Here is a 17,697-nt window from a genome sequence, read left to right as displayed (position 1 = left end):
GTAGTAAATTTCCCCTAATTGACGCTTAGCTTGTAAAACGAAAAATGGACAATTTGGGAAGAGCAAATACGATTATTCGAGCCTTTTCTGGTTGCCGTTTGTCAACAACTATAAAAACGAGCCACTAGGCTGGAGTAATTGTACCTCCTCTTCCCAAATTGTCCATTTTTGTTTCCAAGCTGAACGTTAATTAGGGAGAATTTATTGTACAGAACTGTAAACGCGATTAATTTATATCGTTTTTTTTTTAATTGATTTATTTAATATCGCATCTGCTTAATAGCAATTGGCGACCACTTGTGGTATTACAATTACAGGATTACATGTCGATGTGATGTACAGGGTGTTCACGTTAACACGAAACCGCATTTTCACATCTGTTTTATTTTATTTTTCTAAAATATAAATCAATTGCAATCAAAGTTTTAATGAGACAATTTGCTTATTTAACTAGTTTTCAAACATATTTTTTAAAATACATTTTTCAACTGACCATTGTTAATTAGTAGTCGGTATAGATTAAAAAGATATTTTTGGTTTGATATCTTTTTAAAATTAAGGAATTTTACACATTGTTAACATTTGATATTGCAATATTGCTTTATCCAGCGATTGCGACAAATACAAAAAAATTATTTTAAATAAAAAGAAGTTAAAAAATTAAAGGTACAAAAATAAAATAAAAGATTTCAAAATTATAAAGAAAGAGAATTAATATTTTCGTTGACTCAATTCAAATTTTTGTCCTATGTTGAGGTTCATTACACTCAATAATATGCAACTGTGTAACATGTCTCTTAACTTTTGTCGATAAGTGTATTGTGCTACCTAGTTTTACTATTATTCCTCTGTAATAATATTTACTGATTAGCATACATAACATGCTATCAACAATTTTAAGTGCCAATTTATATATCCTAGTTGAATTATTTGAGAATTGCCAAGTATTGTTTATTATATTCGATTAAAATTAAATAGTAGGTATTCCAACTGTAATTTGACTGAGATTAGGGTCTCAATAGGTTCACTCTGACCGATATACGTATAGATCGCCTGGGTAACGAACCGGCTGTTAGATGACGCAAGTTAATCCGGCTCACCCGGTAGGTGCTGGTTAGAAACACAAAGTTACTATAATCCGCAGTAACAAGTGACCTAGTAACCAGTATTTTTAGACGATTACACAGAACGGGTCATTTTGTTCGCGAACAGATTTCAGCAGACTTCATTTTCAATGGACAAATGTATAATTGATGTAAAGCTATGTGCATAATTCTTTTCCTTTTAAAAATATAAAATGGTCGACCTCCAATACCCCAACATACGATGCCCGAAATTTCCATAAAGTCACCTGACATTTTGGTGAGATCTTATAATATATAATCTTATAATTATAAAAATAATATGATTATAAATATAAAAATAATATAATTATAATATCCCATAGCAATTACAAAATAGTGTATGAATAGCAGTTTAGAAATAAGAAAAGGAATAATGATTACAATCATAGATATAATATTTATTTATAAAAATACATATGTATATATTTATAATATTAGCCAGGGTAAGTTGTGTCACAATTTTTAGACATTTTCGATGGTGCAATTAAAAAATGTTTCAGACACAATTTTATCAGCATTTAGCGGACTACGTGTTCGCATAATCTTAATTCCCAAAAAATGCTTTTTACGTATAAAGCTCAAGGTAACCTTGACTTTTTTAAATGACACCATATGCTTTTGTCATCATAGGATTGTTGCTGACATTTAGAGAAATTCAACGGTGTATTACACTGTGACCTTGAAATGACTTTAACATGACCTTGAACTTGAACAGTTTATACAAATGTAATTTTAATGAGGACATATTTCGCACCAAAAAAAATCAGATTAAATTAAACGTTCGAGTTGCGATGCTTCATTCTGTGATATAGAATGATAAGAAAAACTTTCACACTGATTGCGAGACAACTCAACACAGACAATTTCTGTATGAAATTTTCTGTAAAATTCATTGAATATATGTGCGATATTGGCAGCTGAATAGACAGTATGCTGTTCGTCCTCCTTATCTTATTCTAATTTGTCTGCATCATCGATACTATTGGCTATACTACTACCGTTTCGAATCAACACATTCCAAATTATCGATATTTTCAATGGATAGTTCCATCCATAATAACTTCAAGGGCTCATCACATGATTCGGAGTTCCTATTTTTTTCTACATTTGATATAATCTTTTGTAGCCCAAATCTGTGTAACTTGACGATAACAATAAATTATCACTGACAAGAATTTGTTCCTGCGGATATTGCATTCATTATAGCACTGTTGCCTAATTATTGTAGATTCTGTGTATACATAATTTACATTGCATTTTATGAAAAGCATAGAAATCTTTCGTTGTCAGTCGTTCCTATCATTCACATCACTTTTCGTTTTTGGTCACATCTAGCAGTTAGAATATACGATATATTTTTTAAATAAATTATAAAAAGGCATATAACAATTGATTGTAAACTGTATCATAATGAACAACACTCGTTCAAAAAATATTTGTGAGTTTTTCCTCTCCATGAGAATCCATTAATCCGTTCGAATAGTTTTTTCGAATAAAATTTTATTTGACACTCGTAACCCCACTCGTGCGTCACTCGTGAACCCCAAAGGGTTCATATTATTACAGAATTGGTGTCTGTTACATTGAACCACCATCCTTGACAAAATACTCCAGTGATTGTTAACAAATATATCGAAGTCATCGTGTGTTCAAAAAATATCAGAAAATGTAACTATTTTTACGTAAACACTAGAAACATTTAATAAAAAGATCATTGAAATAAAAATTGGCGAATTTTGTAATCAAATTTTCGTAAGTGATGAGTAAGTGGACATCTCACGATTAGACTGCAGAATGTATACAGTTATGGTATGTATATGAGTATATGTATGTCGTTTGAAACAGTGGACTGTTTAATCATTTATAATTATAATTCTTATTAAAAATTTATTATAATTTGAATTTCTATTAAAAGCCTATTATAATTATAATTTCTATTGAAAATCTATTATAACTAAAACTTCTATTAAAAATATACTGTAATTAAAATTTCTGTTAAAAATATACTATAATTAAAATTTCTATAAAAAAATACTGTAATTAAAATTTCTGTTAAAAATATACTATAATTAAAATTTCTATAAAAAAATACTATAATTAAAATTTCTATAAAAAATACACTATAATTAAAATTTCTATTAAAAATATATTACAATTAAAAAATATTAAAAACCATTACAAAGTATTAAATACCATTAAAAACTGTTACAAAATATTAAAAATGATTGAAAATAGTAAAAGAAACTAAAAACAATTGAGAACTATTCAAAACAATTTTATACTTTGGTTTTGTCCCATTTAATAAGTCATAGTCTTATATATATAGCGAATTTTTCCCGTTGTTGTGCGGTGTGTCTATTTCTATTGTGACTTCCGCTGAGTCAATCATGATTGTTTCATGCACGAAAGAATTCGTTAGTGAACTCACTCCGTTTCGACTATAACGTGTGCTCGTCGCGTTATACTGAATAAATAATTAAAGCAATTAAAATGTTAATTAGTAACAGTTCATATTGTTTTTATAAATATGAAATAAATTTTATTATCGTTAAATAATTTATTCAGATCTATGTAGATAATAAGTAATTATTTTTATCTACTATTTAAACTTCCAGAAAACAAATAATCTTTTATTTAATTTATATTATATTATATTTCGTTAAATATTTTGTATTCTTCATATATTTCAATTATGAAAAAATCCTATTTACATAAAAGACATGAAGGTGTAATTGAAATGTTTTAAGAATTGCGATATCGATAAAGAAATAAATTAAATAGGTTCTATTATCGGTGTCGCACATCTTAAAATATTTCAATTATATGTCGATGCCTTTTATGTAGATACGATTTTTTCATAATTGAAATATGTAAAGAATACGAAATATTTAACAAAATATAATATAATATAAATTAAATAAAAGATCATTTGTTATCTGAAAGCTTAAATAGTAGATAAAAATAATCACTTATTACTTATATAGATCTAAATAAATTATTTAACAACAATAAAATTTATTTCGTATTTATAAATAAATACAAATTCAATTGATGCTCATTAATTAACATTTTAGTTTTTTTCGGACGTTACTTTAATGAACACAGTAATTGACACACTTACCCTAAATAGCTATGTCTCTGCATGAAAGAGAAAAACGGAATGTTCGTGGTTTATTATCCCACAACCAACTTGTTTTTCCTAGGTAACAATTAACACATTAACAATTAACGCATTATTATTAAAACTTTCCTATACGACGGGTGATTTTAATGATAATGATTCCTTCAACATGTGTACACTAAAAATGTGATAAGTATTTTTGTAATTAATATATTTTATTGAAATTTTCAGGAGTTATATGTAGATAATATTAAAATTTTTTTCTTGTGTGATACTTAGTGATACTTCGTATCGGCAACGTATATTTGAATAAAACGAGAAATCTCGTTTCCGGTCGGTAATGTGTTAATTTCGACTTACGACAACTTTGACAAAAATTGACTTTTAACCAGCGAAATCGGGCAAATAGCCCACCACGGTGTAGTCGGTCCGGTGGAACAAAATTTTGCATCGAGAGCCGACCATATGGATTCAGGGCGGGCTGTAACTTGGATCGACAGGCGCATTGTCAGTGCGATTAATCGAACGATAAGTTCGACCGTACACGGAGAGCATGATTGACGGTACCGCGATAAGGCTTGATGGCTCCGAAAGGGACAGTCGAATCAAGAAAATAACAGAGACGGAAGAAGCGGACAAAAACCGAGGAAAAGGGACACGCGCAGCGGGGTTCTTGGCCTTCTGTCCCTAAAGGAAACCGGCCGGCGTGCTCCTGTTCCCCTTTTCTCTTGTCCCCATGCTGCTTCCTATAACGGAATAAACCATATCCACCCTTGTCGTGTTTTGCAATTGTGCGGGACCACCTCGTGGTTCCTTTAAAAAATCTTTCGGTGATCCTACTCTGCGAGCCACCCCCTTGGCGATCACTTCCATAACAAAACCCCCATAAAAAGAATAAATTGAACGATCGATTCTTGTATTATGCAGACATCAACACTTTGTCTATCACTGTTCATTCCAGTTCTTTTAAATCAATAATTGAGTAGCTATTCGGAAGAAGGGCCTGCCATGGCGGCCACATGCTTAAAACCATTTGAATAACTTTTTTGAAACTGGGCTAAATGACTTGAACTTTTTTTCTTAGGTAATAGAAAAAGTAGTTTACTAGACAATGATTAAAGTGCTTTTTTAAATTTTACTATTATTTAGAATGACAGTAAAAATGAAAAAACTCTCGATTTTTAACTTTTTTATCCGAGCCTGTAAAGAAAATTTAAAAAATGCCTTTAAATAAAAAGTTAAAAGACATGAATATTTTATTTTTTTTTTATCACTACAAATAATATAGTATAAAAAAAGTATTATAGTTATTGTCCAATAAGCTAGTCCTTCTGACATTTAAAAAAATTCAAGAACTTCTCTTTTCTTACAAAGCTGGGATATTAATGAACAACATGTTTATATCTTATATTTTGCTGCCAGAACAAAAATAACGGAACTCGAGAAAAATGATTTTGGATTACATACTACTCATTGAAAATCGTTACAGATACGTAGTATACAATGAAAATGTAATGAGACATGCACGAAGACTTTTTTAAATATTTATCGGACAGAAAATTAAAATTACGCTTTCAGTTCCGATTCATACAAAATTATCTCAACAGTGAAACAAAACTAAACCCAATTTTTCTATAAGATAAGAATTCCCTTAATTAATTTAAGAAACAGTAGTTGTTTTTTTTTTATTAAGTTTGAAGAAATGTAGGAGAATGTTGGAACATTCTAAAATTCTTCTAATATTTTTATTTTTTGGATATTTCATCTAGTCAGTTTTACGCGTTTATGGTAGAAATTAGATCAAATATGAAACAAAAACATTGAAAGGCTTTAATTAATTTTTAGACTTTATTAATTATTATGTTATTTTCAACTTACTAAATTTCTTGTGAGATGAAGCATGTTTATATTTAACTTCTGTTCTTTGTTATTAATTGCATAAAAATCAGCAGTATGGTCTGCTGCATTCAGTGAACAATGCTTTATCAATCAATATATTTATTATATACTGCCTGCAGTGTTTATAATCAAGTAAAGAAGACTGATAAAGACGGATGAAAATATTCTGGTTAAAAAATAGTAAATTATTATCTAATAGCAATAATTTAACACTAAAAACTTCTAATAATTATCGTAACACTGAAAAAGGTCTTCTTCGAATTAAGAAATCGGATCGAATATCAAAGGCGACGTTTCGGAGTAAACCGTGGTTTTAATACATAAATGAATACATAATTATACATAATTACACATAAACGTTACATTTATAAATAAACACAAAAATAAGTAGTTAAAATATAAAATTGTGAAGACGTAAAAAGAATTCAATATTATTTGTTCGAAAATAATCAGAATGCAATGATCGGAATCTGAATGCTCCGAATGTTTATTACTAGACTGCAGATCTTTATGCAAAATAAAACTTATCTAAATTAATTGAAAAAAAATATGATGAAAATGTCTTTTATCCTTTAGTAATCGCAATTAGTCGAGAATTCTTCTAACGTCGTTTTAGTTTTGTATTTGACCTACTCATTTTTGTCACAAATGCGTAAAATCCGCAGTATATTTATTAACGTTGTTAACATCTGAAGAAATAAAGCATATAATAATAATTATGTAGTATATATAATAACAAAGATATAAAGATATAAAAATATAGCGATGTAATAAAAAAGTATATATATAGTAATAAGAAATAATAAAGTAGTTTATATTTATCAATTATACGTCTTTCTACATTGTACATTTACACGTTGTATATTAAATTAATTTATCTAAAAGCTCTGCATTTATCCCAAACTTATCAAAATTCTGAAATAAAACTTATTAAATGAAGCAATTTATTTGTAGCCAACTTTTATGTCCCGCAATCGTCTTGGACAATTTTTATTTTCCATAAAGATCCGCAGCGTTGTAGCGGCATCTCGATATTCATAATCATGTTTCGTTCATTATGAGAAACAGTATGGCGAAAGCAGCCGAAGCATTGAGAGCACGATGACGATTCAATATTTTCTCCCAGGAAAGAGATAAAGCAGTCTTTACTTCATTCATGGAGAATATTACACCGCTTCACGCTTCAATCTCCTCTCTCTCTGTCTTCTGGAACTAATTCATTTTTGTCCTGGAAGGGTGAATCATCCCCAAGCGCCATGACATCTTACTGGCTTTCGTCTAAAACCATTTGATGAATGAAAGCGAATTTGTGAAATGAACACTCGGCAAGGAATTTTACGTCGTCGTTAAACGAAACTATGAAACACCTTATATTGTGTTCTCAGGGTAATTAGAATTTTTACGCTGGAAGTGATTCTAAGATTTTCACATTTCCGAAATTATAATAGCTGTAGAAACACATAAGTAGTATCTTATTGTAAATAATAATAAACAGTAAATATACTTGAGTCATATATTTCAGATTAAAAAGGTATAATCCCTTAAACCTAACAAACAGATTCATCAAATAAATTTAATATTATTGCAAATATAAGGACAATCGCACACAAATTATTGTACAATAATGTACAATGATCTAATATAACCATGTAAGTTACTCCTCACGTTACAGTAAACCGTCAACATATTTACTTATAATTCCATGAAGAAATTGATTGTAAATGCTCTAAGTCAATAAAAAAAAAATATATTACAAATTTCGTCGTATTTCATCTCCATTAATCATTCGATTAGTCTCCTCGTATGCATCAGATATTTAAGGATATTAGAATATTGAAAATTAAGGAATAATTTCTAAAATTAAGGAATTATTTTATTATCAAAATCATCGCAAAATATGTGCATCCCAAAATTGTATTAATAGAATGATTAATTGTGATTAACTTCGCACACGCAAGAACAGATATAAATTGAGCAATGATATTCAGTTTTAGTAAATTTTCAAATAAACAAAGAAATGTGAGTTTTAAACGCATTTACTCTCGTACCACACTTTAATCTTTGCTCATTAAATACAAATGAGAGAAATGCGAAAATTGGTTCGAATTAGAACCGAGCTAGTTAAACAATTTCCCATAAACGCCTAAAATCTACGATGATCAAATAAACAGTCACATCGGAATAATAATAGCTTGCATTTCGAACCGACGAAACCCGTTATTATTTTTCCAGCATCCTAATAATCTGCGCGATAATTACACTGCAAATACCTGTGCATTTATGGGACCTGCAGACTTTTCAAATAGAAGGAAATGTATAAATTAACACGTTCGCTACCAGCGTCACTAATGTACATCGTTATATTTATTGTACTTATCGTGTCAAATTAACTTAGTACACGTGTAAAAAATACGTACAGCGATCTAGAGATACCAAAATGTCAAATTACCAAATTTTTCAGATAGGAGCTTTTCTTTTAGGACAATGCAGTTCTGAAACGACTCGTATAGAGAGCGGTCTACCAAGATCTGTTTAAATTACTCGACAACCGTTTCTTGTACAGAAAAATGTTACAAACAAAAGTAGGGTATGGAATGCGGCATACGCCGATATAATTAATTTGTTCTATATTGCTTTTTAATCGAGATTCGAAGATCACTTTGAGCTTTTTAATCATAATTTAATCTCCTTCAACTTACAAAGTATTGGCAAAAAATATTTTGTACGCAAAAGTGTTCAAATTTTTTGTTCTTTGAAATTTATGTTCTTTGAAAGTCAATTTTCTTTTCTTGGGGATGGAATATTATAATTTTTATCAAAATATGTAGGAATATCGAATTCCGAGGAAAAAAGTCTTTATGAGCTCTAAACCTAATACTACCGAGCAATATCGCTTTATTTTTTGACAATTTTTTTCGCGTGATATCAAGTTCGAGATTCAACCTTATCACAGATTTTCGCAGGTCAGCGGAAAGTGAAGACAATTTTCCGAAAATAAAGTGAAATCACTCGTCAGCTATTAAATTTAAAGCTAATAAAGGTCAATGCTTTCTTTTTACTCAGAATTCGATATTCTTCCATATATGCTGATATAAAAAATATAATATTCCATATAAAAAAAGAAAGACTCCGAAACGACTTCACCTACAAAAAAAAAAATAAACGCGCTAATATAGTGTGTCCCTCTAAATCACGCAACTTCCCTGTACAAAATACTTTTGTCCGACGCATATTTTGGTGCACAATTTGCGCGTGACACCCTGTATATCTCTATGCAACAAACTAACAGTATTCGATGAAAATATTCGATACATACTTGACTGCAGGCGTTAAATATATTTTTCCGCTTTCTCGAGGCGAACACCGCATTGTGCGACACGCGAATACGGGAATTAGCATAAACAATAAACACGAGAGAAAAGAGAACGAATTCTCGACGGGAGAAAGATCGCGTTGTTTCCTGGGAAGGAAGCAGGGCGTTATCCCGTTGCCGGTTTGCGAGCGTTCATGGTCAGCACGGTGACTTCCGAACGAAAGTGCTGCTGCATAAATTGCCTGTACATCTCAATTCACCCCCCGGGATGGTGACCATTCTCTTACACGTCGTGCTCCTGAGTGACACTCTCCCACCCCCCGGTGACCTCCCTCCCACCCGTGGACTCGCATTACCATCCCTTTGCGGCCCCTCGTCCGATAGGGCTCGATTTTCGCCCCGGACCTTTTGTGCGCCTGCTTGTTTAAATTCGACCCCACCAAGAAAATTACCGAAATTGTTATGAAAATTTCCGGCCGATCTGGCCCCGATCTTGCCTCGTGTTTCGCCACCGGATTAATTCGATATGAGTACGCCCGAATAACGTTTCACCATTTTGTCTGTCGTTTCCCTTGTTGTTACCGCCGTGCTAATGAACGCGTTTTGCTCTTTCGGTCTCTGTGATTTGTCATTTGTCATGCAGCTTCCAACAGTTTCACATCCTTTTACAAACGAAACGTCGAATTTAACGCTCCCTATTAAATAATTATTCTTAAAAATTATTTAGAAATTTTGTTTAATTTCTCGTACTTGTTCGGAGAACGAGATATGTATTAACAATTTGGAATGTCTTTATCGGTACAATGTAGATCTTTATGCTTTCACGGTGTATGCAAGTTTGAAATCGCAAGAAAATTTGTATACCGATGCAGATTAATTTTATTATTGTTTTATGCTCGACATAAGGGATTTTCTAGACGATGTAACTAATATTGTTTTATGCTCGACATAAGGGATTTTCTAGACGATGTAACTAATATTGTTTTATGCTCGACATGAGGGATTTTCTAGACGATAAAACTAATATAAATATAATAATATAAATTAATATGAATATAAATATAATAACTAAAAAATTTTCGAGTCACTGAGGTTTCGACTTATCTAAGTCACCGAGTGAAAGAGGATTGTGTACTTGGAATGTGAGATGTCTGAATATAAGATAACTAATATAGTTAACATAGTTGACTGAGTTAATAGTAGTTGGCACAGTTAATTAATATAGTTGATACAGTCAACTAATATAGTTATCACAGTCAACTAATCATAGTTAACACAGTTAACCAATGTAGTTAATACAGTATACTAGACTCACGAGTGAGCATTGTATTTCTATTTCATTTTTTAGTGAAAGTTTAATTTGTCATGTTCGTACTATTCTATACGTTATCTCAGAATAAAATACAATGAATGGTTTATCTAGAATTAGGTTAACACATCTTTCAGCACTTTTTATTCTCCGTCTATCGTAACACCAATATACTAGCTCATTCTGCGACAATCATATTTTTAATTTAATAAAGTGCTAACCACGCGATATCGCTGAAATTTTACTTAGAATGAATTCATCTAGATTTCAATGTGCTTGAAATTTTGTTTCAGTACATATATCTATCAAATCCTTTTTTTCTACTTAATTTAAAAACAATCCATTCCTTTCTCGTAATTTCCTTCAAACATGATTGTTGATTTTACAACCAAAGTTGAATTGCGAGAACTAATTAAAAGTTAGTCGTTCGGGGGTGTCGGAGTTAGTTGCTCAGATTTGAGAACTTAATTTTTACGCTAACTTATTATGTCTTTGTAAATTAATTAGGATCCGCAAAACATAGAAATATTGAAAATGTAATTCGCGTTATACGACATGATTTTTCAATTTTAATTTCGTTAAATAAAATACTTTGATCGTCTGAAATTGTTGAGGTTGTCGACGTGGCAGTGAAAATGTTAACTTTCGTACTTTCGTTTCAATAAAAATGAATAGTTAGGATAGAATAGAATTAGTTATAGAAGTAGTATTTCGTTTAATAGTAATTGCCTAATGCGTAGTACAGTAAATTCTCCCTAATCTTCCTCCAGCTTGTAAACAAATATGGACAATTTGGGAAGAGGAGATACGATTATTCGATCCTCGCGGCTCATTTTTATAGTTGCCGATTGGCAACAATTATAAAAACGACATGCAAGGCTCGAAATTTACCGTAATATTTGTTTCAATAAAAACGGTAGACGTTCCAGTAGAATGCGTCGAATAAAAAGTTTGCATTGCTACAGAAGGGTTAATACAAACAGCTAGAGGTTAGACACCAATCTCACAATCCAGAAAACAGAACGAATCCAAAAAAAATTTCTAAAAAATCGAAGTATATTAATTAATGAAACTAAAACTAGAAGGTTAAAATTTATCATAGTGACTGGTATATTAACCCTTTGCGATCAGAAATATTTTAACTCGAAATCTAAGATAACCTTTCTAACGTGTAATATTTCCATATGAAATTGAATTTCGTGACTCAAGCAACAGTTGCACTTTTAACAGTTTCTTAAATATAAACAAATTTGATAACGTTAAAATTATTTTCAAACGTGACATGAGAATTTTTAATGGCGCCTCGATTGCAGAGGGTCAACTCTTGCGCATTCTAAACGTCCTAGTTAAAATTAATTTTGTCTACAACAAAAATGAATTTTGTAAGCTGGTCAAAAATCAGTGCCGCTCGTATTATGCGATTGGTGCGACACTGAACACGTTCGAGGACAGTAAAACTTTTAATGAGCTAGAAAAATAGCCAGCCGAGATTTATTCTTGAACTAATTGTGGTATCCAAACTTGGATTAGTCACGCGTCGTTCGAGTGCTCGGAATATCACATTTTCACAGGATACGTTTAAATAGGATACAATTAATGCTACAGCGTCCACGTCGATACGGATCAAATTAAAGTGCACAATAATTTCAAAAAATCAATGCTACATAGTATCGAATGCACGATAACATGGCGTATAAATTTGAATGTTATAGCATCGATGTCATTTTACATCGCAATGAAAATGAATGCTACAGCATTCGCATCTGCGAACGTTCTAAACTAGAGAAAGAAACAAATGCATTCCAATAAAATCCTGAATTATTCGAACATACTGTGTCGATTGTAAAGCTTGCATTATTATGCGGATAATAATTGTTAATTTTCTAAGCACCATAATTACCGGCAGTCCTCCCGTCACGTCCCTCGAGAATAGACATCCAAGTGCAAAGAGGGTTAATATACACCGCAAAACTCGAAACTTACAAAACAAGACCTAAAAAAGCGAGAAGCGAAAAAAGAAAAGAAAAGAAAAAACAAGAAAGAAGCGCAGAGAGAGAGAGAGAGAGAGAGAGAGAGAGAGATCGAATCGGAAGACAACTGTTATTAACTGAAATTTCCACAGACGAATTATTCTGTCGGCGCGTGCGTGTGTGTGCGTGCATGTGCCGCGATACTCGAAGAGGGGTTGGAAGATGCGAGCGGTCCTGGTGGGGGTAGAAGGAAAACTACCACGATCAGGGGCGACCAATCGGGACGCCTCGGCGGTCGTGGTGTATCGGCGCATGTGCATCCTCCGGTGGTGTCTTTGGTTTGGGTATCGCACGCAAGGCCGCAGACCTATCACTTCTTTGGCGACAGCCGTCGGGGTAGCATCCTTGTTCTAGTCCTCGTCCTCGCATCATCCCCTCGGCGCACCGCATCGCGAGTACCAAGTCTCTCTCTCTCTCTGTTCTCATACTCCCTCCTTGCTCTCCTCACCCGGCGAACTTCCTCCTACGTTCTCGTTTCCACGATTTATCCTCAGTTCGAATCCTGATCAACTCGCGAGTACACGCGAGTACACGCGACAATTCTCAGCTTCTCTCCGCCTCGACCAGTGGCTCTTTGGTCTCCAGTTTCTCCGTTCGGGGGTGAGTCGTTCAGTTCCCGCGGTTCCTCGTTTCGGTATCTCCCTTGCTCCAGGTGTCCTACGTAACGCTGATCCTAGGTAACGATTCTTTCTCCGTTTTCTACCATTTTCTAGAATTTCGTGTCGTTTTCTATCGTTCTCTATTATTTTCTATTATTTTTGTACCATTTTCTATTTTTTGTGTGCCATTTTCTATCATTTTCTGACGTTTCCTATTATCTTGTACCATTTTCTATTACTTTCTACCATCTTCTATCGTCTTGTACCATTTTCTACAATTCTCCGTCATTTTTTAAATTATTTTCTATCACCTCACGTAATTTTCTACCATGTTCCATTCGGATTCGTACTTCGACGCGATGAAAAACCTTTTCTATTTCTCTTCTCTTTTAATTTTTCTTTCGATTCTCGTTGGTTGTTTTCGGACACGAGTCGTGAACTCTTGCAGAGTTCCTGTTGTTTATTGGCAAAGTTCTGAGCCAATACTCCGAACAACCGTACAAACTTCCCAAACAGTCCGATATGATTTTCCATTGACATCCTTCCGTGGTTTCCCGTGGAAATCTCCGGGTCAGTCCGAAGTTTGATCGATTTTTTCTCGCCAGTGAAAGGTTTTTCGTCGCCGCCGTTGTTCCATGGACACGCGTTCCCATAGGGTTGTTCCTCGCGTTCAGTTTCGAGAAGTCGTTTGGTGCTCGGCGCAGGGCTGTCGCGACCGAAACCACTCTCCCGTGCCTTAAATTGCCGTCCAGATTCGAACCGGTGACAATAAGCAACGCTTTCTCCCCACCATTCGCGACCCCTCTACGTCTCGCGCGCGAAACCGTAGACAGTCGGTCGGAGCCTTAACGAAACTGTGATCTTTTCAACCAAAAAAAAAATAAAAAAATAATAATAATAATACATAAACAAATAATCACCGAGGAAACAGAAAAAGCGAAAAAATTCTCCGAATTGCGAGCTGATTCGATTTCGGAAAAGAAACTCGAAAAAAGAAGCAAAAAGAAAAAAAGAAGGGGGAAAAGAAAAAAAGAAAGACAAATGTCGATCCCGCGAGATCCTCGTTTCATCGTTTCTCGAGCTTACAGTTCACGAATTGGCTTCGAGCCCGCCGCGAACCAGTTGCCTTAATTCGAGTTTAAGCGTCGTCGAAATTTAGCTTGTATAGTGCTCGTTTGATTTTCAACGAACATTTCGACGAGGACCATCCCGTCCGTCCCTTCTCTTGTGCCTTCCGAATCCCCCAACCCCCCCGTCCCTCTACACTCTACGTCCCGCGAAACTCTTCTCGTTGCCCGGCATCGAAATTGAAACGAGTGTTCCAACGCGTGCACCGATAATCGTCTCGAAGAAGGGGAAAGAATTTGAAGTATTCGGAAAGTTCCGAGCAGCTTTGTGCCGTTTCGTTTGAACATCCGGCCACCGGAAGAGGGCTATGATCCTCCGATCCAAGGGGAAGCCGGCGAGAGACCAGTGGAAAATGCGTTTGCTTCGGTGAGTACGAACCCCGACTGTGCGGATCTACACGTGTCTGCTCTTCGACGGAACACCGGCCGGTGAAGGTCGATTCTTTTCCGCTGCGATAGACGGTAACACGGTGTTCTCGATTCGATTTTTCGTCCCGTGGAAACTTTGCCAGTCCCCTCTCGGACCGAGAAACCCGAGAGAAACGATCGAGATATTGACACCTGTTCCGGACAGGTACTCGGAACTTCTTCGAAGTTGCCGCGTGAAAGATTCTAAGATAACTCTCGATTATTCGCTTTACAATTTACATCGACCAGCTAGAATTCGCGTGCAATTTACTTGCTTCTTTATTTATTAACCTTCGGACTGTGGTTACCGGGTCATTTTGACCCGTTGTAGTTTTAAACGTCATCTAATTGCTACGCTGTGGATCTTTATGCAAAATAAAGATTGTCGTCTACGTTAATTGTGTAGCTATTGTTATGCATCGAAAATAACGTAGCAGTATCGTTAGATTCTTCTAATGTCTTCACAGTTTCGTATTTGAACTATTCGGTTTTATCATAAATGCATAAAATCCGCAGCCTACTAATTACTGAATTTACACAGATTACATTATTGTATAAATTGCTGTTTTACTAGGAACGATAAAAGGATATAATACGTCTACAAGAAGAATCTTGAAAAATATGTTTCGAAATATTAACGAATAAAGCTGATGATTATTAGAATCATTGTCAATTGTTTAGTCGTTAAAATGATGCGTCGTCCGAGGATTAATAATTTAAACCAGATGGTTTATTCAGCAAAAATATAATTGTTACATATGTATGTACAATATATATGTTCGACGTCTCTTATTATTATTATTATTTCTTAAATTCTTAGTAAACATTGATTCAGAAAATTATAAATTATTCTGATTCCTGCTATATTTTATGGAGTCTCGTTTGGTGTAAACATTGCGATTTGTTTGTAGATGTTAATTTCGAGAGATTTTTTTTCATACTGTCGTTTTAAGAAGCAAGTCGCGATTTCTTCAAATTCTTAAAATATAGTTTATAACATTTGAATCTTAACAGCACTGTCCGTTAGAAGAAGAAAAACGGTCTCTTCGTCATCTAAAAAACAAAAAATAAAAACATACCAAACGGTCGTAAATAATCGACCGAAAAAACTGAAGCGCGATAAACATGATTCGACACTTGATGGCAGAATTTATAACGGTAGTGTCGGTAAGCGTGCCTCTCTATCGCAGAAAAATTGAATCGATGAAATTGCATCGAGCTTTTGCCGCGTTGTAATTCGATTCCCGGGCTGGAAATTGATTGCCGTGAAATAATCAAGATAAGAAACTCAATTATCAAGGGTGAATTGTGACAGTAGATCTGTAAGGTCTTGAAATCAGATAGTATAATGTCCCCGGGTCTCCCCCTTCGCCGAGAGATTGTCGAACAGAGGGGCGGGTGTGTGTGTATGTGTGTGTGTGAAAACGGGGGGTGGTGGCAAAGGGGCGATGTTCGACAGTGGGGTAGGGGGAGAGGGACGGTAATGTGCAGAACGCGGAGGGATTTCCGTGTATCTTTTTTAACCACAATTTAATCGGCCGCCGGGATAAATCAGCGTTGGTGGGGTTTCAGTCAAACGAACCCCATGGTTTCATACCCAATTAGCGGCTTTGCAAATTGTAATTATGCGCCGTATTGTGTGTCACCTAGGAAAGATGGCCGCAAGCATCATAATTCGCCGGCAATTTAGGGTTCATCGGATTGTTATCTCCCGCGATGATTGGCTCAAATTGATTTTCATGAAGAGCGATCGTTAAGGAGAAATAACGGCTGATGGAAAGATATCGTTCTTCCCTCGCCTCGGTAACGCGAGACACTCTTCTCATTGTTTGGCGAATTTGTGTTTTAATAATAGCAATTATCGGACAGCGGATCTTTGCGCAGAAGTAATAATATGTGGAATATGCAAAAGTATATAGAAAATGTGTACGAACTATATGCACGACATGCGCAAAAACGTATGCAAAATATATAGAAAGTAATGAAACCTGTTATATACAATCTACATATATTCTCATTTTTTGTTTGTTGTGATTTACATCACAATGGGGCAAGGATTCGTGCAATAGGAATCGTTTTGTTACGAATTTTGCTATGGTAACTGGTATTCAGAGCTGGGTAAAATAGTATTTTAAATTGCAAATAGTAAATTTTATTTTGGATCACGCATGTATTTTTGAAAATAAAATATTTTATCTGTTCGAAAGAATGTACTTTTAAAAATAAAATATTTTATTCGTTCTAACAAATTTCTATTCTATGCAATATGTAAAATATATGCAACATGCACAATTTACGAAATAAGAACTATATTTTTTCAAATCCTCTACAGACAACATAAATTTCCCATAACTTTGCCTACTTTCTATAAAAATTAGCATTCGTATAAACATCTGCTGTCTAATAATTATAATAATAATATTTATTTAATCAATGGGAAAAAGTCCATGTGTTGCAATAATATGACAATATTATATTTTTATTATATCATATTCTTATTATATTATATTTTTATTATATTTTAAAAAAGAACAAAAGAAATGATACCATAAAAAGATACAATAGAAAATTAAAATAAGTGATCAGGATAATTAAGAGAGAGAGAAGGATGGAGAAAATAATAGATAATAATAAAGTACGAGATCGTTGAAACAAAAAAATATAAGATTGGAGTAAATATAGAAATACCATGAAGCGTCAGTCAACGCAGTCATGAGGAAAAAGAAAATAAAGAAAAATCATTATGCACAGACAAGCTTTGAAAGCG

At 33.7% G+C, this 17,697-nt stretch overlaps 1 protein-coding gene across 5 annotated transcripts in view; it reads left to right on the top strand.

The window, feature by feature from the left end:
- The window catches only part of rhea (Talin_middle and talin-RS domain-containing protein rhea), a 156,933-nt gene that overhangs the window by 56,262 nt on the left and 82,974 nt on the right, over nucleotides 1-17,697 (top strand). Inside the window, exon 1 of one of the 5 annotated variants that reach the window (XM_076521332.1) lies at nucleotides 12,036-14,889. The exons of the other annotated variants lie outside the window; for them this stretch is intronic. The gene's annotated coding sequence lies outside the window, so the exon portion shown is untranslated. Of the gene's footprint in view, nucleotides 1-12,035; nucleotides 14,890-17,697 lie in introns of those variants that run through there. 5 annotated transcript variants of the gene reach the window in all.

The sequence above is a fragment of the Megalopta genalis genome, chromosome 4, assembly GCF_051020955.1.
Source record: "Megalopta genalis isolate 19385.01 chromosome 4, iyMegGena1_principal, whole genome shotgun sequence".
NCBI classification, from domain to species: Eukaryota; Metazoa; Arthropoda; class Insecta; order Hymenoptera; family Halictidae; genus Megalopta; species Megalopta genalis.
The sequence above is the reverse complement of the archived record's forward strand: the minus strand, read 5'-3'. Positions and strand labels throughout refer to the sequence as shown.